At 44.3% G+C, this 24,724-nt stretch overlaps 1 protein-coding gene and 1 pseudogene across 3 annotated transcripts in view; both read right to left on the reverse strand.

Annotated features, from left to right (window-relative positions):
* Positions 1-24,724, reverse strand: part of KAZN (kazrin, periplakin interacting protein) — a 1,164,933-nt gene that overhangs the window by 794,946 nt on the left and 345,263 nt on the right. The window lies entirely within an intron of this gene.
* Positions 9,811-11,497, reverse strand: LOC143655113 (glyceraldehyde-3-phosphate dehydrogenase pseudogene; annotated as a pseudogene).

The raw sequence follows: 24,724 nt of genomic DNA on the forward strand, positions 1-24,724 counted from the left end.
TTTTGCTGACTGACCTCTGTGGATGCTATCCTTCAGGGTTTATCCATACTACGAGTTTAGAGAATCGTTTCAGGCCAAAGCATAAGGGCCTCCCTGATCGTTTCTGAGGATGCTTCTTGTCTAGGATGTGCTTGTGTGGCTCCAGAAATTCCCCTGTTTACATGGATATGAGCATTTCCTCTTCCCTAGGAAACTGTTTCCTCACAGTCCTGGGCACTGTGCTGGATGGCCAACAGCCAACAGCCCTTGCCCCAGGCAGCTACTTGACTGCTCCCCTAAGAATTCTGTAGGAGAGCTCTGTGAACCGCCTTCTACACACAGGTAAGTTCTGCAACAGCGCAACCTTCAGGCCACAATCAAACTGATGGGACCAGTCATACATACATGCTCACAGAACGTGCCCAAGGGTTACTCTGCTCCCTCTAGAACTGGGACCAGGGAGCTCTGGGTGCACGGCCCAGCTCCATGCCAAGCCAGTGCAGGATGGGAGGGGGCCAGCAAGGGCACCACAAAATCCTCCCTCTTTTAGTTAGCCTTTACCTTGAGTCTGTGCTCACCCTGTTGATGCAGTCCTTTAACTGTTTTCTGGTGCTCAGAGAAAGATGTTTCTGCCCGTTCTTGCTGGTTCTTCAAAGCCTCTATGAGGGGGATAGAGCACTGAGGTGTCTCACTCCACTGTCTTGATCAGGGAAGGCCTTCTATGGACAATTTAAGGGACTGTATTCTGACCATTCACAGCTTTTGCATGATTCCCTGAGTTCCAAACCTCCCCCCACTGTATTTTGGGTTGGTATTGCTCTTTCATTCAATAGACTACCAGAGCCAGTGGGCTTGAGTTGCCAACGAAAGTGTTGGCAGCATGCATCTTTGACTTCTTTGAAACAACATGGAGAGGCAGAGCACAGCTGTCCGGGGTAGACTCCAGGAACCTCTCTCTGACTTTCTGCAGATGCCAGTGCAAACTTTAAAAACAAATGAGATCCCAAGTGCATTTTATTAGCACAAGTTGCTGCATATAACAAAGTCTATCAAATTATTTGATACAGATCTATTCATTACCCTTATCCAGCCCCAAGAAAAATATAATTGAAACACGGTCACGTGCTGTAATGGGCACAGGAATAAAACTTGCCTTTCTTTCCCCCTAATTAGAAAACCAGTGGCCAAAAAAAAAAAAAAAAAAGGGATAAAGGCAGATCAGATAGGAGAACAAATTTTATGTTTTGTTAGGTGGGGAATCTTTTCTGAGTGACTTGCTAAGTTAAGGCATTTTATAAACTCCAAAAATGAAATAATCTAACCCCCAAAATACACGGTGGTTTGTTTCTTTTTGTTCTCCTCTATTACAGAAATGTAATGACTCCCTTGCTCAGAGAAACCACTTATTAAATATCTGTTGAGTGTTCAGTGATTGATAACGGCTGTAGGAGCTCAGCATCCAAACACGGATATCTGGTTGGGGAGGGCTCTGGGAAATGAAAGAAAGCATACAGATAAGGACGCCTGAATCCTACTTTGTATGCTAGAGAGCTCTCTCTTTGCCATGGAGTAAAAGAGGCTACAGTGTAGGCAAAAGAAAGTCTTAGTCTATGGAGGCAGGGAGGTGGCCTTCCCTAGTGACAGTTGTACCTAAGAGAAGAGAAAAAAGCAGACTTGTGTGAATCACAGACTTTCAGACCTTTACCTGGAGGGGTTAGCTGCCTCCTGCTGAAAGCCTGAATATCTCCCCCCACTGACTCACTTCCTCTTTTCTCTGTGAATCTATTTCAGAAATGCAAATAATCTTATGGGCAATTATACCGTAACCTCTTACCAGCTCTTAGCCCAGATTGAATAACTATTTATTTTTACTCTACTGGCTAGCTGTCTTCTGCTGTGAGAACACTTTCCTGTGATCATGATACAGGGTTATGAAGAAATGGGATCCAGGGTAGATTAGTGTTGATGAGCAGGTGGGGAACTTGTATAAGATGGGGTATTTTTTTAGGGGAGCCATGCCCAGGTAGGTGGTTAAAATGGGGCAAGAGGCTTGCAAAGGGGGTAGACAGATAAATAACACGCAAGTAAAATAGCCATGCTTGCTGTTGAAGTTTTCTCCAACAGAGAGGTCAGGGGAGCCTCTTACGTACAGGCAGCACGTACCTAATATTTGCATGATGGGCATGATTCGCCTAGATTGCTAGAGCAGGCAGAGGGAACAGAGTGTGCAAAGGCCCTCGGGTGTAGGAAAGGCCTTGGCATGTTTGAGAAACAGTAAGGATGCCAGTTGTGGTTAAGCAGAGTAATTAAGAGGGCAGCGGTATGCGTTAATGCTCCTTATTTTTTTTCTGGAATAAAATCCAGGAAAAATTTGCCAGCACTTCACAGTTTGGCCTATAATTAAAACCATAGTCACGATTGTCTGTTGTAGGCAAACTATGCTGGGCAGTGTGAACTCCAGGTTTATCCATCAGCTTGTTACCAGTGAGGTATCAGAACTGAATATAAAATGAAGCTTGTGTCCACCCCTCAGACTGAAATGGATGCCAGATGGAGCAGACACCCCGTAGGAACATCTGGATCCTTATAAAATAATTCCTAGCTTGCAAAACATATTTACAGATAAAATCATACTGCAATGAAGGCACAGTTGCAAATGCACATATGAATACGAGGACGGGGTCAGTTTATTCCTTCCCAGTGCTAATTGTCTGTTGGGGTCTGAACTCTTTGGGCCAAACCAGCTGTCTTCTTTTCCTGGCCACCCTCTAACAACTTAATAAACTGGAACTTCACCTTCATGCCCTCTCCTCGAGGTCCAGGGAGAACTTCAGAGTGTGCCTGGATTTCCCTGGACCCTCTCCAGAAATCAAGTTTGTCTTCTGAGTCTTCCCAGATGCCAGGGAAGGAAATGCCCAGCAAGACACAGCAGCCTTTCTTTTGTCTCTTTCACAATCCCTAAAACCGAGGCTGAGCAACTGCTAGGCTAACTGTGACCCTGCCCCTTTTCTCCACCTGAATGAGGCAGATTTAACAACACAAAGAGCCAAGACGACTCAGTGAAAAGGGGAGACTACATTTCCTTCCAGGAGGCAATGCCAAGGACAAAGCAATTCCAGGGGAAAGGAATGACTGAGAGGTTTCTAAGATTGAGGGTTTTTTTTTCCTCACCTGAGTCAACCTTATCAGTTTAACTATCAGCCTAACAAATCAACAGATGGCTGGTTCTGACGGTAATCTCAGTTGCAAGTTCTGTGGGTGGGATCCTGGGAACTGCAGAGAGGAATGATTCAAGATCTGGAATTAGGCCAAGGAATCACACCAGCACAAAGCACATTGATGAGATTCAGTTCCAGGACCTCTCTTTCCTGCTCGTCATTTTGGGTTCACTATAGGGCATGGTGGAGCCAGGACCTGGAAATATATCTACTTATTTTTTTAGCTCTCACAATATGGTTTCCATGATGCAAGCTGACGTTTTCCCTCCTTGGATCTCTGCTGCATATATTTGTAACTGTTGCCTCTTATCTGCCTTAATATGCCCTAACATATCCAGACATCTCTCGTTCTTGCAAGCCTTGCTATTCTAACCCCCTGCCTAACAACTCCTGAGCATATATCGCACCACCTTTTCACCTCTTCTTCATTAGACCATGTACACTCCTCACCTCACCACCCATTATAATATTCAACACACCTCCTAACCAATCCACATCCTATACGACACCATACCAGCTGCCCATCAAAGTTTCTTCACCCCTAATTAACTCCCCCTCACCAACCCTATATATTCTTTGTGTTTCCTCCTGTCGGGGTCTTAGCCTGTAAGCCTTGCCAGCCAGCTAAGTCCCGCGAGCCCTATGCAATAAATTACTACTATTATTCTTTAGTCTCGGTTTATTGTGCTCGTGCGCCCTCCAAACCTTCGAGCCCCGTGGTCTCGGCTGACGCCGCTCTCCAGCCGAACCACATCCGAGGACGAGACCCCAGTGCGGTCGGGCTAGGCAAGCCCCAAGCTGCAGATCTCTGTGTTTCTTCTCTACATTTTATCCATAATGCATAAGGCATTTTTTTTGGTTCCATTTTATTGATTAGCCTCAAGAAAAAGTCCTACATCTCATGCAGTGTATATGTGCTTTAGAACCCAGAAGCCGATAGTGAGATCCAACAGTAAGACTTTGAAGTAAAAGAACATGTGGAGAAAGAAAACATATATAAAGCTTGGGAGCTTTACTTTGTGTTATTTGAATAAAACATAATGATTAGGGAAAGACCCATGAGATTAGATACCTTCTGCTTTTTAACAACTATTATCTGGGAGGAAATTCTGATGTGTTATTTCAAAGTTCAATACCAAATAAATGTGTGTATAAAGGAATCTGCCATTAAAATTTAGGGATGTGCATTAATTAACAGCACCATAAAAAATGACATAAGGAATGGATAAATACAGATATCGGGAATCCCCAATTCTCTATCCACTAACTGTTCTGTGACTTTGGTGTTGATTAAACCTGCAGAAGGGATAGTCCTGGGAAGTCTGAGCAGTTTTGGGTTATGCCAAGTGGGCAACTGCGGGCAGAACAAAGAATTTCTGTCTAAGGAGAAACAGCTTCCTTTATTTAGCATCCCACCCATTGCTCCTTCTGGTGAGAGAAAAAGTGAGAACCTCATTTCTCCTACTGTCGGGGATTCCTGGACACTGCCCTCAGGCTCAGAAGGTGGAAATGCGGCAACCAGAGAGCTGCTGTCCCATGCCACAGTCACAGGGCCACAGGAAGGGTGCAATCGGGGTCAGTGCCATCAAGGCCAGTGGACATGGGAACTTTTGCTGAAATGTGATTTCGGCGGGAGCTGCTCAGCCGGGGCTAGCACCAGCCACCGCGGGTGGCCCCCTCCGCGGGGCCGTGTCTGTCAGAAAATGAAGACAACACAGAGCAAAGCTGAGCAGGGTGGGAGAGGAGCTGATTCTGACTCATCACTTGAATATCTGGGTCCTGCTGGGCCGGATTCACACCTCGAACTGCCCAGCTTGTGACTTGATGGATTCTTCTTAGGATTTAAGCCAATCGGGGTTCGTTTCCTGTAATTTCTCTGACTAATTCAGGGTCTGTCTCAATGTTTCTGCCACTGTTTTTCTTCAAATCAAAAGTTCATGTAGTAAGAACTTTCTTTTTGAAGACCGGGAAGATATATTTGAGCCTTACCAAATAATCAAATTTTAGAGCTAAAAGGTGCTTTCTTGCTGACAGCCAAACCACCCCAAAATGTAATGGTGTAAAACAATCACTGCTGTAGCACACTCATGGTTCCCTGCAACAGGAATTAAAAGAGAAACAGTGGGGATGGCTGGACTCCCATACATGATCTCTGGGGCCTCACCAGGAAGGTATGAATTATTTGAGGTTGAAATCAGTTAGATGCTTCTTCTCTCGTATTCCTGGTGCTTGAGCTGGGATGACACAAGGGCTGGGCTCAGCTGTGACTTCACTACAAAGCGTCTGTCTCCTCCATGCAGCTAGCTTGGGCTTCCCCACAGCATGGAGGCCTTGGGATGGTTGAATTTCTTACAAGACAGCTCAGAGCTCTAAGAGTGAGTGTCCCACTGAATGTGGGGAAAGTTGCAGACTTCTTGGGACCTAAGCCTCACTTCCACTGCCTGGCAGGAGTCAAGGGGGATGGGGGGTAGGACACAGACCCCCACCAGCCCACGGGAGAAATGTTAAAGAATTTAGGACCATATCTTGAAAGCATCATGGGACCTCAGGTATGATGCCTGTGGCATTTTACCCTCATACATCCATGCCTTTGCATTGTCCCTCCATCTTTGTGCTGCCCCCTAATCTCCCTGACTCTGTGCAAGTGTAACCTACTTGGACAGCAGCCTCTACCTTCCCTTGGGCTGGGATGATGGCTTCTTTTGCTGTATTCAAACCCTCGATTTGTTTTGCCCTATTAGAATTGTCTGATCCTTCCTTGTCATTTCTCTCCAAAGTGTGAACATCCTAAAGAGAAGCGGTCATGCTTTTTATTATTATAATTATCATTTTGGCTTCTGGCAAAAAGAAGATATTAAGTACCAGTATATTTAGAGAAACTGTCTAACCCCATCCATTTGCAAAGGAGGAAACTCCAGGCCCGAAAAGGAAGTGAGTTGTTCAAAGCCACACAACCCATTTGCAGGCATCGAGAACCTGCTCCTCCTGGTCTCCTGCCTTGAATTCCCACGTTATTCCCACCACACCACATTGTCTAGACTCACAGCCCAGAGCGGCGCTCAGGGTGTGTGGGGACCGCGGGGATGAACCCTGGAGCATCTGCGTAATCAACTGCTGTCTGTGAAATCTCTGGCTTCGCAAACCCACTAATTTGTGATGCTTTTAGACCTGGGAAGAAAACACAATAGATTGAGAGTGGCATTTTACATCTGCAGAAACAAGACCTGATTGCATTAGCGTTCACGCCTAATTAGGTTATGCATTTTGTCAGCAGGCTCCAAACTTCCCAGCCGAAATGAGCAGAGCGGGCACAACTGCCCCCCCTGCCCCCCAACACGTGGGCCAGATGTTCGGCTTGCCAGTGTGCAGGGGGACTGTCGCCCAAAAAAAAGGCAGACAGAAATGGGAGCAGTTGTTCTGCAATGCTTCAGAAGTACATTTTGAACAATTTTCACTTGACATGAAAAAGCCACAAAAATTACCGATGATATCTGCATATAAGGAATCTAGGCTAAATCTAGACCTTCCAAGCAGTTCAGATGGTTTCATTTGATATTTATCGATCCACAGGCATTTCCTAGAACATGAGAAAAGATGTTTCTTTACCTATTGACCTACCCATTTCTTTATTGTAGCAAAGCAAATGGGATGTTTTTAAACATCGATTTAGAAGGAATTAGTTCAGGAATCCCTTTTATTTTTTCGATAGTGTGTTCTAACACAGAGCCTAGCCATAAACTGCAGGCAGAATGTTCAGCCTTTTGGTAGTATAACCCTCCCTTCCTGCAAATTGTTCCTCCGAGAGCTGGTTTCCCTTGCCTCCAAACGGCTTCACACTCTCCTGAAAGTTCTGATCACTGTAAATGTAATCAAAGAAAAGTATCATAATAAGTTTGCTTTCTCACTCTAAGAACATGGAAATAAGGAATTTAAAAATCCAGAATTTCTCTTCTGGCTACCTCTTCTAAGATCTTGTCATTTTCTCAAATTCCTCATCTACTCCCATTTCACAGGCACCAGACTGGGGAAAAATTAAAAGTCTGACAATAACATGTCTTGGCGAGGATGTGGACAAATTGGAAATCTCATATACAACTTACCAAAATATAAATTGGTAAACACCACTTCGGAAAATAATTTGTCATGAGCTATCACGAGCTATCACATTTTAAGATTTGCATTCCCTGAGACCCAGAAATTAGCCTTCTAAAGAAACGTGTGCACAGTTGCACCAGAAGAGATGAAAAGCAACGTCGTGGTGGCACCAGAAAGAGGCCACGACGTCTAGCAACAGGAGAACCTGTAAGTCAAGAGTGCTAAACTCCAACGTGATGCCTGCCGTGGAAACTGTTCAATTGCAGCTAGTGTCAGGGTGGTGGGAGCACACAGACACACACACATTGTTGGAAAAAGAAGATCATGGATGCATTCAGGCGGTGTGATTTCATTCCCATAAAGCTCCCAATGATACCAAACTAAAACCCTGTTTTTTAGGAAGACTTACAGGTTAAGTAAAACTCTAAAGAGCAGCAAGGAAATCATCACCATCAGCTTCCGGAGTGGGATTCTGTTGGCTGAGGAAGAAAGGAAATGTGACTGGGATATTGGGAATGTTCGACTTTTAAAGCTAGGATGGGTAACTGGGTCTGTTGGCAAGGATTATGTACCCTAGAGAAGCCACATTTCATCCTGATCCATTTTGTGGCAGCAGCTGTTTCTTTTAATCCCTTTTCAGCACTGTAGGTCGGAAACTTGATCAGATTATCTCCATGGAGAAGTGACTTGCCTAATTGTGGGTATTAACCTTTGATTAGAGGGAGATGTGACTCCACCCATTCCAGGTGGGTCTTGATTACTTTACTGTAATCCTTTCAAAGAGGAAGCATTTTGGAAAAAGCTTCAGAGTCATGAGAGAGCCATGAGAACCACGAGAGCTAACACAGCCAGAGACCTTTGGAGATGAAGAAAGAAAACACCCCCAGGGGAGCTTCATGAAACCAGGAGTCTGGAGAGAAAGCTAGCAGACATCGCTTATGCCTTTCCAGTTGAGAGAGAAACCCTGAACTTCATCAGCCTTTCTTTTTTATTATTTTTTTTTAAGCGGTGATCCAATACATAAGCTTAACAGGTGAGAGGGCATATCAGCCTTTCTTGAGTGAAGGTAACCTCTTGTTGGTGCCTAATTTGGACATTTTTATACACTTGCTTTAATTGGCCTTAAAACTGTAAACTTGCAACTTAGTAAATTCTCCCTTTTAAAAGCCATTCTGTTTCTGGTATATCGCATTCCAGCAATTAGCAAACTAGAACAGCTACATGTTTGTTTTATTTTATTATTTACACCCCTCATAAATGTCACCTATTATTTATACATAAATAGTATTTCATAATTTTAATGCAAAGGCCTAAAAAGATTATATGGTAAAATCCTTCATCTTAAAATTCGCAACAGCTATGACAATATGTCTTTAGTATATTAGATGTCCTTAAAAGTTAAAAAGATCAACACCCTCAGCAAAATATGGGCAAAGGCCACAAACGGGCAATAAACCATAAAACTTCATCATTTTTTAAATTTATCTCATAAGCAAAGAATAAAATTGGTGATAAAATCCAAAAGTTGGATTGAGGGAGAGGAGACAGGCTAGTGGGATCTGCAAGTTGCAACTTTTGTTCCTGGCAGTTTGGTAACATGTAGCAAAGCCTTTGACTAATTATAGACTTTGATCCAGCAATTCTGTCTGGGATTCTCTTGCAAAAAAATACCATGACAAGGGAGTGCTCTAGGATGTATGTACAAGAATATTCTCACTGCAGAATTGTTTATCACGGTGAAAAATGTGAAACTGCTCAAGTGTTTAATTCAAGACTGGCTAGACAAATTATGGTACATCCACGCAAAGGAATAATATGAACACATTAAAATTATGATATAGCTCCATATTTATCGATATGGAAGGCTGCGGATGACATATTGTTTAGGAAGGACAGCTGTACTAGAACAGAACACATTAACACGAATCCGCTCTTTTGCAAAAATGTGCATATGCTACCAGCCTGGTCCGGCATCTACCCTCTCTTGCCTGGGTACAGCTAGAACCTCCTAAGTGCTCTCCCTGCTTCTGCCCTTGTCTTCCTGTTCTCAAAACAACAGCCAGAATGCAATACAGAGCAGGCCACTTCTCTGTTCCAAACTCCCAGCTGCACCTGTCTCACCCAGAATAAAAGACCAAGTCTTCAATGACTTTACGGCCAAGCACAATCCACACGCCCCATCTGCTCCCATTGCCTTTTTGACAATCCTCGCACCCACCCACTTGTTAGCGCTACTCCAGCCTCTCTGGCTTCTAGTCAATCCCCTATCCCTGTCCCCACAATGAATTTCTGCCTCAGGACCTTTGCACTTGCTTTTTCTTCTGCCTGGAACGCAGTCTAAGACTTTCCCCCAGTCCAAAACTTTCCTCTTTCCCCACAAACTATCTTCTCGAGGAGACCTCCCCTGAACACACTGCTTAAAATTGCCACCACCCACACCAGCACTCCCTCCCGCTTTCCTGGCTTTCATTTTCTCCAGAGCACTCACCACCTACCACATATCCCATAGAACGTATATACTCTGTTTATTGGCTCTTCCCCAGCCCCCCAGGGAGAAGGTCAGCTCTGTGAGGCCAGGGACTTCTGTCTATTTTGCCCCTTGCAGCCTGCCCAGCACCTAGAACAGAGCTTAGCACATAGTAAACCTCAATAAATATTTACTAAGTGATTAAATTACTGAATAAATGAGCAAATGTAGCAGGTAATTCCAGACAGGGAAATGTATAACGAAGTCAATAAACAGGAAAATGGGATAGAGAGTCCCTGGGGGCCAGGCACACCTCTCTGAGCAGGCCGAGGTGGCATTCGAAGAGACCAAATGAGGAAGAGCAACTGGGGTAGCGATTCAGGTGCAAAAAACAGAAAGTGCACGGTCCTGAGCTGTTTGGAAGTGTTTGACAAACTGAAAAAAGATTTTCCAAGTTTGCTATCTTTTTCCTACAGTGGCAACAGGGCGGGTGATTTTCTTTGACTGGGTGTACTTTATTGATGGTACATGACAAGGTAAGATTCTCAGCCCCTCCACTTCTTCAGGGGGTCTGGAATGGAAGCTGTAAAGGATGGGTGATTCTCAGCACTGGGAGACCGAGTTGGAGCCAGGACGCCCCAGCAGCTGACTGCCTCTGTCTTCCACTCATGCTGTTGCTGGGGCCGGTGGTCTCGGGGCTCTTTCTCCATGGAGAACATGGAGACCATAAGGTCCACCACCCCGTTGCTGTAGCCAAATTCATTGTCCTACCAGGAAATGAGCTTAACAAAGTGGTCACTGAGGCCAATGCCAGCCCCAGCATCAAAAGCAGAAGAGTGGGTGTCACTGTTAAAGTCGCAGGAGACAACCTGGTCCTCAGTGTAGCCCAAGATGCCCTTTAGGGGCCCCTTCATCATCTCCTTGATGTCATTGTACTTGACCACTTTCTCCAGTCAGCAGGTCAGATCTATGATGGACACACTGGGGGTGGGGACGCAGAAGGCCACCATGCCAGTGAGCTTCCTACTCAGCTCCAGGATGACCTTGCTCACCACCTTGGCAATGCCAATAGATGCAGGGATGATATTGTGGGCAGCCCCACAGCTGTCACGCCACATTTTCCCAGAGGGGCCATCCACAGTCTTCTGGGTGGCAGTGATGGCATGAACAGTGGTCCTGAGCCCCTCCATGATGCCACAGTTGTCATGGATGACCTTGACCAGGGGGGCCAGGCAGTTGGTGGTGCAGGAAGCATTGCTGATGACCTTGAGGAAGTTGTCATACTTCTCATTGCTCATGCCCATCACAAACAGGGGGGCTTTGGGTGAAGGGGCAGAGATGATAACTTTGGTGCTACCCTTCAAGTGAGTCCCAGGCTTTGCCCTGGTTGTGAAGACACCAGTGGACTCCACAACATATTCAGTACCAGCATCACCCCAATTGATGTTGGTGGGATCTCACTCCTGGAGGACAGTAATGGGATTTCCATTGATGACAAGCTTCCTGTTCACTTGATGGTGCCTTTGAACTTGCCGCGGGTGGAATCATACTGGAACATGTAGACCATGTAGTTGAGGTCAACGAAGGGGTCACTCATAGCAACAACCTGCACTTTGCCAGAGTTGACGACAGCCCTGGTGACCAGGTGCCTTATATGGCCAAATCCCTTTATTCTCACCTTCACCAACAGTGCCTTAGAGATGCAGCTGGCACTGCAGGAAAAGATGAGGCTGTATGTTGAGTGGGGAGAAGCAGAGAGCCAGGTGATTTTTAGTGATTATTTTTCTCTGTTTAATTGCTGTTTCTATTATTTTATCAATGAACATGGATTGAATGTGCAAAACTGGGAAGCTTAGTTTTTGGGGTCTGTCTTGGACTGGCTCTGGGGTTGGGAAGCTGAGTTTTTCCTGGGACCTCCATACAGCTCCGTGGCTTGTGATCATGGGTGGACCTCATGGGCCCTCTATAAATGAGAACATCAGTGTCCTGCCATCCGTCTAGCTTGAAGCATGTGGAATTGCATATTTTCCCCATTCTCTCGGAGTGAGATTAGACACACCGTTCCCTTCTCATCCAAACACAGTCCGTGGTAAATTTATACAGGCCAAGGTGGCTCCTGGCAGCAGCTTCAGACACTCTTTTACAAACCATTTAATAGAGTTGCCAAATTCTTAACATAGCCTTTGCTGCTTTCTTCTCCCCAACCTCAACTGGGTGGCTACTTGTATAAAGGAGAAGAGTACATTGAACCAAAATCCAAGGTAGGGACTTTGAATTTTAAGGAAGAAGCATAATTTATATGCCAGTGCTACAACAAATCACTCTATTCTTCCCTCCTCCTGCGTTCAGGGACTGGGATAGTGGTAGGAGAAATAAAGGAAGGAAAATTCAGCTTCTGCCTGTGCTAAAGGGCACAATCTGGTGAGCAGTGCCCTGGTCTGCAGAGTGCTGTAATGATTCTTTTAGTCTGAGCAGGTGGCGGGGAGAAGAAAGAAGACAAACACTTCCTCAAAGAAAAGTGAAAGATACTGAGTTTCTCTAGAGAGCCCAGGAGGAGAAATAATTACAAACCAAAGAGAACAAAACAAGAAACAGAGACACACAAGACCTATGCAGCTTTCTGAGCAACCTGGCTGGAGTGATAGAAGGACTTTTAACTGTTTAATGGCCAGTTCTGGCTTGTTGGTCTGTGCTATTGTCAATTCATCTCCCTTATCACTGCAAATCACCAGAGAAGTCTGATACATGTAAAAGCCTTGTAGGATGTGTTCTTAATGTTTTATTTTGCATGGCTGGGTTTTTGTTTATTTGTTTTGGGAATCCAAGAAATAGGGCCTGTATTCCGCACTGGACAGATCTGGTTCAAAACAGTATGTGTGATGGTGAGCTGCTAAAAGGAACAGGTGCAGGGCCTCGAGACAGAGGGGTCTTGGGAAAATGGGAGCTAGTAATAGGTCGAAGTTCACCAGTTTTGTGCCTTGGAGGTCACTTGGCTTGATTAGACACGGACCTATAGGTTGATATAATATGCTTTATCTTCTACTCTCCCTTCCCCTCAACCCTGCACCCAAATATAAGTCTCATGAAGGCAGGGACTTTGTCCATTTCATTTTCTGCCATAATCCAAGCTGGCTCATGGTGGGCACTCTTTAATAAATATTTGCTACTCAAACAAATACTTTTTTTTTCAGCAATTTTTCCTTCTCTCCCACCTTGAAAAGTGGTGATCGCATATGCTGGAATGTAATTCTCAGGGAAGTTCTTTTTGGCATTGGCAGGGCTCCCCGCTCAGGAAAGCCTCAGACAACACACAGCCTCTCTGAGCTCACCCTCTGGATTCACATGGTTTTCCTGTTTTCTGTCTGTTACCATTTTTCACAACTGGAGGCTGTATACCAGCCTGTTCTCCATTTAGTTGCAGAATTCTCCTCTTGGTTGGACGGTTTACAAATCCTGGGATTTATCTCCTTCTCTGCTATTTAAAATAAATTTTAAGTCACTGGAATATTACATCTCTTTAGAGGGAATCTGAGTCTTTTGGCCAAAGGAGAATGTGGGATCAGGTCACACTTTCTGGAAAGCCTCATTAAGATGATTATCTGTGTAGCAATAGGTCAGAAAACAGGGCAGGGTCAAATTAGGCAAGTGCTTTATGCAAACAATCCTTTGACTTCTCAGCAGTTGCTTTACATAAGAACCCTGAATTGTATGGAGGTTTGACACACTTTGGAGGCTGCGGGGGAGTCAGATAATTAAAAGAGAACTTCCTATCATGCTTTAAAAAAGTTGGATTATTTTTAAGAGATAGGGGCTATGAAAAGTAAATTCTATTTCCTGGCCCTTGCCAGGAATTCAAAGCTTTCAGAATCCACTTTAGTCCTTTCCTGTGTCTAAAGCTCTTTGTCCCCAGTTGTTCTTGACCAAGTCTCTTGGGGACTTTCTCTCATTTTCAGAATGGCAGTGCACACCCCACAGGGAGAAGGACCGAGCAAGCTCATACCCGAGAAGGGTGGACTGCAGACGCCAGCACACGGGCAGACAGTGTTCAAGAGATAACCTGGTGAAGGAATGATGCCAACTGCTTCTTAACAGCCTTGATTATTATTATTATAGTAAATCTTATTCTATTTTCCAAATAGGATGTGCATTTACTAGTTGCCTTCAGTGCTTTAAACCAAAAGACACAACAGGAGCTTTTGGAGGAAAGTACAAGAGAGGCTCTTGTGGCTGGGGAGGAAGGGAGAGGGCAGCCCAGGCGTGGGACCCTCCAGCCCTATCCGTGGGGTGGGGGGTGAGTTGGGGGAGCCAGTATCCTGGGTTCTGGTCCCGGCCCTTCCACCAGGCCTGTGGCGCCTGTCGCCTTGGTTTCTCTCCCTGCCAATGAGGGGACAACCGCGCCGCTCCACCCAAGGCGCCGGGACCATCCACAAGACGGGAAGGGTGTGTACCCCCACACAGAGTCCTCTGAAGCCCCCAGTTAGTCAACAATTTATTCCGTGCTGGGACTTGGGCTAAGCACCTTACACTTAGGATTTCATTTAACTGCCATACCCACCTTATGAGGTAGGGGCCTTTATGACCCCACCTTTCAGATAAGAAAATGAAGGCTTGGAGAAGTTAAAAAAGTACACACACAAAAAATCTGTAGGTTAAACCCCAGCAAGGGGAGAGGGGATTTGGACCCAGGAAGTGTCAGTCCACAGTAGCCCCTCCCCCTCCCCTCCCCCTCCCCATCCCCCCGTGGAAAGCTCTGAAGTCAACAGAAACCACACATTCCTGAATCTTACTAAGTTGAGGTTCAAATAAAGGAGATTTCATGACCTATGAAATTGTAATTGGGAATTAACAAATATAATTACAGCATACTGAACTTTATGCAGATGTTTATTAACCTTCTGGTATATTGTACTGTTCCCAAAAGGCAAATATTTATAGCTGTTTTAACTCACTGAACTGACGCCTTGAAGCTTTGCTTTGTTGACCATCACTGAATAGCCTCATGATAATCTAGAAACCCTGAATTCATCTTGTTTTGTATCTTCAAAGTCCTGTGATTCATTTACAGTCTCCCTAATGTTTATTAATGAATAAATCTGAGCCAACCCACCCCAATTCCTGCCTTAGCACTTCAGATAGGGCCAGTTCTAACCAGAGTTGGCCCACCTGACATATATAGTGGCACAAAACTTTAATTTATAGTAACTATAACCTCACTGTAATACTAAAAATCAGGCCCATATTAAGCGACCATTTTCCTTACTACGTCCTATGACCAAGTATGTAAGCTGTCTGCACACCTCCAAAATTAGACTGTCTCTAACCTGGGCATTCCAAACCACTGGAACTGATTATCATAAGCTTGCCTTTGCCAAGTAATACTTTCAGACACTCTCCAGTTTGGGGAGACAGCTCTGAAGCCTGGAAGCCTCTTGTTCTTGCATTGCACTTTGCAATTAAAGTTCTCTCTCTCTTTGAAATCCCAGCGTCATTGATTGACTGTTATGTGTATCGAGTGGTGAATCCACATTTTTTCTGGCATCAGCATAGAAGAAGAGAAAGAGGCAGGACACAGCCATGACCTGGAAAGTGTTTCATGATCCAAGATTTGGACAGTAGGCCCAAGAGAAGTGCTCACCAAGGAGCAGAAGGACAGCCGTGCACAGTGGCCAAGCTTTGGACTAAAGAGGTGGGTCCTCAGAGCAGCAGTGGGGGCTCAGAAAGGGGCTGTTGAAGCCTAGCTTTCCTTTGTCTGGGGCTCCTTGGATCTGGCAGATGCCTCATCCTTGGCTGATGTCACCCTCTCCAGAGGAACATGATGAAGAGAGAACAGGCAGGCACACCTCACGTCTCAGCCTGGAGGAAGTGGAGGGTGGGGCCAACGGCTCGAGCTCTAGGCTGTGCACCCCCTGGGGCTGCATCTGCCAGGACCACAGGTACCTTGCCATGTGCCTGACTTCTCTCTAACCCACACCAGGCGCTCCATGGGCCACAGGAGCCCCCAAGGAGCTGCTCTTGCCCAGATGATCCCTCTGTACTTCACCTTCTCATTTCCTTTCTGCTGCTGATAGAGTTTGCAGGCAGAAGTGACTGGGATCCATGAGTTTCATCTCTGCTGTCCTTGAACCCAGGTCCAGGCCTCTCAGACTCGAGGCACATGCCTTGAAGCGCCAGGCCATCCTGCCTGTCTACCAAACAGAGTCGTACAGGACGAGGCTCAGAGTCAAAGGATGGCAAGCTGACAATCAGGGAAATTAGTACAAATTTCTACCAGCCTCAGATCCAGTGTGGTGTACAATGAAGTCTAAACCTTGGCACCATTTAGAGGCCAGGTAAGTCTTTATTGTGGGGCTGCCCTATACACTGTAGCACCTTTAGCAGCATCCTTGGCCTTAACCACTGAATGCCAGTAACATCTTCCCCCTTCTCCCCCACATGGCCTTTGAGAGAGCTGTGGGTCTAAAGAAACTTAACGTACATTTGTAATTCAAGGGGGAAAAAAAAGTCAGCTCAAACTCTTGAGTTGATTTCAGGTTCCTGAGCTCAGATTGCTCAAAGCTGACAGTAGTAATAGAGGAAATGAGACCACGTGAAGCAGCCTACCAGAAGACTTCGGGGTGACAACATGGAAAAGAAAAAAAAGAATTGCTGTTGTGCAGCAGCCTAGGTTCAAGGTATTATCTCTGCTTGTCTTTGTTCATTAAAACATATGATCGAGTGCTATATTGAAGTGAGAAACAAAAGCATGCTTTCCTGACAATGAGAAGAATTTTTTTTTTTTTTTTTTTTGCATGAGTAGGCACAAGGAACCGAACCCGGGTCTCCAGCATGGCCATCAAGAACTCTGCCACTGAGCCACCATTGCCCATCAGACGAGTTTTTGACTTAGTTAAAATTTTTTTATTTGATTGAAACAACACAGTTCAGCAATTTAGAGCCAGAAAGAGAGAGGGTTGAGAGAAAGAGAGAACCATTCATTTGAAATTCTGAGAGAATCTGGGAAATCAAAGCCAAAGTTTTCATCATATGAAAGTAAACAAAATTCTAATGCAGAGGAAGAGCCGCTGTACTTGGCTACCTGGGTGTTGTAGAAGTGACAGTATCAAGAGCTTCTTTACTATTTGAAAGAAAATGGTCAACCTTGATTGTGCATTGTTCCTCTGCCCAGGGTATGGATGGAAAAGCAGTGCTTGTGCTGGTAGTTCAGACATGCGCAAACCCTCAAAAAATTCCCTCAAAATATTATGCCATGACTCTGCATAAATTGAGAGTCCAGGTCCTCCGTCCTTTCACCATCAAGATGGTGGTACCCCAATGGATCAGCCCAATGGGTATGGAACACAGCTGCTGTGCTTGGCCACTCACCCCCCTCCCCAACAGGGCCAGCTGGAATGCTTTAGGAGAGAAGCATCCAGGCAGATGCCTGGCCTCTCCTCGGCCCCAGACATGAGAGCAAAGAGGAACTAAATCTAGCTTCAACTATTGCTCATCTCAGAAGTGTGTGGTGGCTGATTAACATGTTGGGTCATGACTGCTCAGTTCTGAATTGAACCATCCCAATGGCACAGTAGTGGCTGCCTCTGCTCCTGTCAACTCAAGTTAGTTGGCTTGATTTTGGAGGGCTGGAGAGTAATCCACTAGCTGCAAAGGACAGTCTGTCACACCCATCTGCCAAGGACGCGTAAGCAGTGGTCTCCCGCGCTTTTTTCTCCTCTCGTTTTGTTCCATTGCCCCGCTCTTTTTGGTATTCAGTGATCCCAACCCCAGCACCAACCAACAGCAGCAAGAACCATTGCCACTGGCAGTAAAAGATCTACTCCTTGTCTTTACCTGGATCCAGTGCTTTAAACACGTGATCTCATGTAAGCCTCAAAAATGACTCCATGAGGCAGGCACTACATTGATTGTGGTGATGGCTGCACAGCTCTGTGAATATACTCAAAATCATTAAATCGTACACTTTAAATGGGTGAATTATATGGCATGTGAATTACATCTCAATAAAGCTGTGTATAATACATATATTATAAAAAAAACTTTCTGGAGGCTGATAAAGAAGGAAATTTATAGCCTTACAATTGCATATTAGGAAAGAAGAGCCCAGAAATTAATGAGCACAGTATCTGACTTTATAAGTTGGAAAAAGAATGATTTGAGGCAGAATTTATTTCCACGGTCAAGGTCATGCAGCTTGTAACAGCACAGATTCCCAGGCAGGTTTCTCTGGCCCTAAGCCTTATGTTCGTACTGATAGTACATGGTCCAGGGTCTTTCCCCAATCTATTTGAGTTAGCCTGAGGCCCAGAATGTAGGTCTCCTTGGCCCTGCACTTACTAGGGTGCTTAATAAATGTCCTCTGAATGGAGGAGATCCTCAAATTATTTTTTCTATTGATCACACCAATCCCATTTCTGCTTATTCGCCCTAACTTTTCACAGGCGAATTATATCACATTACAACCGAGCACGCTCTCTCACTGTAAGGGAGAAGGCATCGCTAAATTAAAGGTATTCAGAAGAAAGTTTCTGCAAACTGAGCCCTCCAAATGGGTTTGGAAAAGAAGGAAGCCAAAGACTAGTGGATGCATGAAATGATTTCATGTGGCTAGGAAATGATTTAAAGGAAAAGGTCAGAGCTCTTTGCAATTAGTCTCCTACATAACTGGTACTTATGGGGTTCTCTGAGCCTTACTCTGCTCCTCAGCTACTCATGGTTGTGTTCATGGGAAAATGCACTGGCCCTTCAGTCCAGAACACTCCAGAGACTCATTAACATTTTCCTTATTTTTGTTTCCTCTCTATTGAACCCAGTTTTCACATTAAGAATAGAAACAGCTCCTTCTGAGTAGTGAGCAAGATGCTTATAATTGTCCATCCTCCCCGAACATGTTCGCATTCCCCACTCCTGCTCCCCTAAAAGCAAACCTTAAAATAGTTTCCATCCAGTACCCTTACAGTGAGCAAAATATTACAAAAGAGAAAAAAAATATTTGCTGACAATGTTTTGGTGTGTTTTACTCAGGCATTTTCCCCATAGGCTAGTTTATTTTTGTTGTTCACATGTAATTGCTGATTTTGTTTCTTTTGCATTATTTCAACAACACTTCCTTGTATTAATACTTACTCATAATAGGTTAGAACAGTTGGGGAGACCAGGCCCCAAGTCACTGGACCTCGATGAAGTGTCTATGAAAAGGGACTGGATGCAGGAAGCTGAACACAGTGCTTCTTTCGTCTGTTCTCATATCATGCATTAAATAACCTAGATTTGGGGAAAGAAACTCCTGCACCTGGCACCCTGGGCCTCGCCCTTGTATGAGGGTGAGATGAAGAGAACAGGTTTGCCCACTCTTAGAAATTTTGGGGGGAGGGTGACCCTAGGCAGAAAAGGAAAACACAGGTGGAAAATCTTGGATTAGGAAGAGGGGAAACAAACCAAGGCCTTGCTTCTCTCTCGGGGTCTGGGAGTCAGTCGGCACTCTATTCCAAGTTGCAGAAAGACCTAGGAGACTTTGGAGAGTATGGCAGTCTCTCTCTGCCTCCCTGCCCCAGATTAAACCACATGAAAGCAAATCAGAACTTGGTGGGAGTTGAGAGCTAAAGACACTAGGATTGGTCTGGCCTGGGCTGGACAGGCAAATTATCATCTTTCTTCCCATTTTCCCTAAATATTAAGAAATTATCTTTAAAAGTGTACTTCATTCTTTGTTGTTGTTATCTTTTTTTTTTTGGTCTTTGCTGTAGTTTGAGAAATTGCGGGGAAGGGTCAGTATTGTTTTTTAGACCAATGTGTGCTATGAGTCTTCTCTCCCAAAAACAGAGTGGTGATGATGGTACTGCTTAGCCACCTGGAGAGACAGTTTCACAGATGCATGGGGAGGAAGCCACACTGAAAGCCATTCCTGAGCCCGTGTGAGACAGCAGGGAGCTGATCATATAGAGACTGGTCCCTGGGAAGGGGGCTGTTTTGAGCGCAACAAAGCCGGAAGAGACTCATGTGATTCGAGTAAAGCATCTTTTAAAATGGATGACTAAGAGTCCATCCAGTGGTTGTATCTTTTTTTTTTTTTTTTTTACTTCATCTGTACTTGGACATTTAGATTGGTTCCAATTTTTCACTCTTAGGAAAAATGTCTCTATTTCATCTTCATGCATAAAAGTTTTCTTACTTTTCATAACAGCTTTATTACAATATAATTCACATATCATAAAATTCACCCTTTTAAGGTGTAAAATTCAGAGGTCTTGAGTATATTCAAAGAGTCGGCCACCATCACCAGCATCAAATTGACAAACATTTTTATCATCCTAAAAAGGAAACCCTGTATCCATTACGAGTCACTCCCCATCCTTCTTTCCCCTATCTCGACAACCACTTACCTCCATCTTTCTCCATGATTTGACTTGTTCTGGACATTTCATATAAATAGAATCATCCCATATGTGACCTTTTGTGTCTGGTTTTTTTTACATGGCATCGTGTTTTCAATTTTCATCCATATGGTCGTACTTCATACCTTTTTAGAATTAACGAATATTCCATTGTATGGGCATACCTATCTCATTTTATTTATCCAGTCATCAGTTGATGGATATATTTGCCTATTGTGAATAATGCTGCCATGTACATTTGTGTACATTTCTGTGTAGGCAGATGTTTTCAATTCTCATGGACATATGCTTAGGAGTGGAATTACTGGGTCATACGGTCACTCTGTGTTTAATATTTTGAAGGAACTCCTAAATCATGTTCCAAAATGTCTGTGCTGTTTTATAATCCCACCAGCAATGTACTTTTTTTTTTTTTAATAACTTGAGGATTCCTTCCATAGTTCCAGGAGTGGAACTTTAGAGTCTAAAGTTACATTCATATTAACATCTCTTGATACACACTGCCAAACTGCTTTGCTAAAAGGCAGGATAGATAGGTTTTCTAATAGCTGTCATTTGGCTTCATTAATTCAAAGCCATCACCTTCCAAATTTGGTACGAATTTCATTTGATCCAGGAAGATTTCTTCCAGTTTGTCCTTTACTCTGGTCTCCGTGCACCACCCATTTACAGCACGGCCCCCACCCTTCCCACAACCCTAAGATCATCAGGCTCAATTTGTAAATTACTTTGCAGTTTTCTCAAATACTCTTCACCTGTGTGCTTTTCGAGCTCTTTAAGGTCAGATACAGTGCCTTCAATTTATTTTCTATTTTGGAAGAGCCAGCAGGGCAGGGCTTCACATACAAAAGACACTCAGTGAAGGTTTTTTGGAGTAGTAATGTTTAGAAGTACGTAGTTGGCCACGTTTCTTAAAGGGCAGGTGTCACTGCATTTGCATGATTAAGAAAGCTGCCTCTCCTGACAAGGTTTCTACCTCTGGGTATGCCATTGCATTGTAGGACCTTCGAAGGCAGAGAGTGGGCCTAGTTCGGCTTTGAAATTCCACCTATCATGTAAGAAACATGAGGGAGCTATCCTGGATTAGCCAATGTGCTGGTTTGAAACTGCTATGCACCTGCAAAAGCCATGTTCTTTTAATCCAATCTTTTGGGGGCAGAGCTATTGTTTAGATGGTTAGATTGTTTCCATGGAGATGTGACCCACCTATTCAAGGCATATCTTAATCAGCTTACCCTAGTCCTTTAAGAGGGAAACATTTTAGGAGAAAGCTCAGACACAAATGTTTGGAGATGTAGGCAAAATGGCCCTGGGAGATGCTAAACAAGGACCCAAAGCAGCGGAAGGAGCCAGGGCCAGCGACGTTGCCACACACCTTCCCGGCTGATCGAGGTGTCCCAGGTGCCACCAGAAATGGACTGGCTTTTACGAAGGGGACTTATTAGGTTACAAATTTACAGTTCCAAGGCATCCAGAGGATGCCTTAACTTGGACATTTTCATGGCTTTGGAACTGTAAATTTGTAACCCCTTTGTAAAAGCCAATCCATTTCTGGTACATTGCATTCCAGCAGCTTTAGCAAACCGAAACACGCACCTGCCATGTGCCAGGCTCTTTAGCTTTATGTTGTAGAATTTACCTCATTTAATTTTCAAAGCAGCCGGTGCTGACTTAACAACCAAGTGCTATTATTGTTATTTTACATGTGAGAACGCTGAGGTCTAGAGAAGTTGGGTCCTGCAGGACACAGGTGTAACTATAATTTGGAATTCATTTCACCGTTTTATGCTGAGTACACATAGGCCCTCAAGATCAAGCCACAGTGGAGAAAATCTATCAGGAATAAATGATAGAATGGGATGATCTCCAAATAGGCCAGAAAATGCTTTTGTTCATGCAGCAGAGATGGGGCCATTGGTTCTCAGCCCTGCATGAACCGGGCTAATTTAGTGCTATGCACGTGCAGATTCAGAATGCCAGAACAGCGCAAGTGGAAGCAACCTTGCTGGCCTCTAGGGGGAGCTCAAGACCTCCTCCTTCTCTTCCTCCTCTTCCTCCTCCTAAGAGTCAATCAGGAAGTGGGGCAGGGTCTTTGCATTCCTAGTAGCAGGTACCAGGCAACAAAAGATGGAGCTTCCACAGGCTCTGGCAAGAGGCTAAAACCTAAGGATCTACAGGAATGTCAAAATGATACAACTATTTTCAACATTTAAAAAACTTGAACAGAAATAATATTTCTCCAATCCCCCCAATACACACACACACACACACACACACAGAACCGCCCAAGTACCTAAAACTTGAAGTGCTGTTGGTTGTAACGTAAGGGCCCCCTGGTGGGTTGGACGCAGTCGTCTAAAGCTGCTTAGAGGCTATGGCAGAGGCCACTGACATTCCTGGAGCCCATTTCTTCTCCCACTCCCTTTCCCAGCCCCCTTGCAGTTGAGAGTGGTCGTGAACCTGAGTTCTACCCGTGGAAGGTGATAGCAAAGTGAGGTGTGTCACTCCCAGGCCGGGCCCACGGAAACCTCCCACAAGTAACCCTCCAGACCCTTCCCCTAAGCTGGCAACCCTGGAACCAGGGGTATAGAGTGCAGAGTCGTGGGGTAGAAGGAGCCCAGATCCCTGAATCCCACCTTGGAGGAAAGTTACCTGCCAATCAGGAGCACCTCTTTTGACTTTACCTGACCAAGAAATAAACCTGTGCTGTACAAAGCCACTGATATTTGGAGAATTGCCTTTTATAGTAGCTCGCATGGCACTAGCTCAACTAGAAGAAATTAAATGGTTGTTGACAAAGTCGTTTGCGAGTCATGATTGGTGTTCTAGATGCTGAGAACCAGAGACAAAACCAGGCTGTGTAGGCAAATCCCTGGAGTTTATATTCTTCATTTCACAGCTGGATCAACTGAGGGCTGAAGGAATTTGTACGAAGCCACAGAGTGAATTGCGGCAGAGCAGGGACTCAGACCTAGGTTTTCTGAATCTGCCACTGACACTTTCTCATCTGTGGCTTCCTCTCCCCTTATGTATTAAATATAATAGCAGCATGGGCAGCAAGTAAGGGGTAAGTATCGAATAGCCAAGAATCTGGGCTATCCTGGGGAGAAATTAAGAAAGAATCTCCCCTTTTGCTTACATTTTTTTTTTTTAAATAACAAGGGGGAAAATAGCACATTCTCAGGTTTTGTTTTTGTTTCTGTTTTCCCACTTTGTATAAACTAGCAATTCAGGGTTTCATTTGATAGTGTTTACATCTCAGGAGAGAGAAAAGTCATTTAACATTAGTCATGTTATTGGCTTTGATTCACATTTTTTTTCTGTCGCCTTTAGCTCTTTTCCCCACTATCAAGAATCAGGTAGGAAATTAATCACCAACCCAGTGTGTATGGGCTGAAATGGGTATAAAGTAATAATAATAACAATAACAACAGCCTCTAACACTTGCTGATCACTTACTGTATACAAGGCACCATGCTAAATTCTTTAAACACTTTCTTTCATTGATTTGAGAAAAGGATGCATGAGGTGGGACCTATTATCGCCCCCAATTTACTGATGAAAAAACAGAGGTTCCGAGGGTGAACTAACTTTTCTGAAAATGAACCAGAGACACTATAATCAGTGATCCTGACACAAAACTAGACTGTCTCATGCCTTCTAGCACCTTAGAGGTGATGATTCCTTTTTATAACGTTTTTGCTGGAAAAATAAGGCCACCAAGGGGCTAGTAAACAATCCAGAAATATAGAATTTTGGTATCTTAGGGATGTCTCCCACAGCAGAATTGGTAATCTTATAGGGGACTGTCACTGGAAGAACTTTCCAATAAGCCATGTTTGTTTGAAATCTCTAGTTAGAAAGAAGTGTGGATTCTGCATGCCATTTTAAAAGCACTGCACACAAGTACTAGACTCAGACCTGAGTTCAAAGACCCCTCTTTGCCAAGAAGAGGATGTGTTCCTTAATCTTTTTTTTTTTTTTGCATGGGCAGGCACCAGGAATCGAACCGGGTCTCTGGCATAGCAGGTGAGAACTCTGCCTGCTGAACCACTTTAGCATGCCCTCCCTCATCTTTTTAAGTCAATTTTTTTTTTCATCTGTCAAGAAAAAGCTGGAGGCTTATATTACTTGCCTCGTAAGGATATCTGGAGAGTTAAATAAACTAATAAAATAAAATGATATAGTCCAAGCATTTAGCACACACCATGGCTAGTCCTCAGATGGTGCCCAATAAATGGCACTTATATATGGTATTACAAATGATATTTCTGTAATACTCAAGTGCTATAAGTTCTTCTAAAAGATAACTTGCCCAGTAACCTTCACAGTTTTCTTAGACTCAGACAAACTCTGAAGATGTTCACCTTTGTTTTTCATACCACATTTCTGATGGTTCTAGAGTTGCATGGTCAACATGATAGCTGACAGCCATGTGAGGCTATTTAAATTTAAATTAACTGAAGTCAAAGATTCAGGTCCTCAGTCACAGGAGCCACATTCCAAGCACTCCATAGCTACATGAACTTAGTGGCTGCTGTATTGGACAAGTAGGTATAGCACATTTCCATCATCAC

Source organism: Tamandua tetradactyla, chromosome 2, assembly GCF_023851605.1.
Source record: "Tamandua tetradactyla isolate mTamTet1 chromosome 2, mTamTet1.pri, whole genome shotgun sequence".
Taxonomy (NCBI): domain Eukaryota; kingdom Metazoa; phylum Chordata; class Mammalia; order Pilosa; family Myrmecophagidae; genus Tamandua; species Tamandua tetradactyla.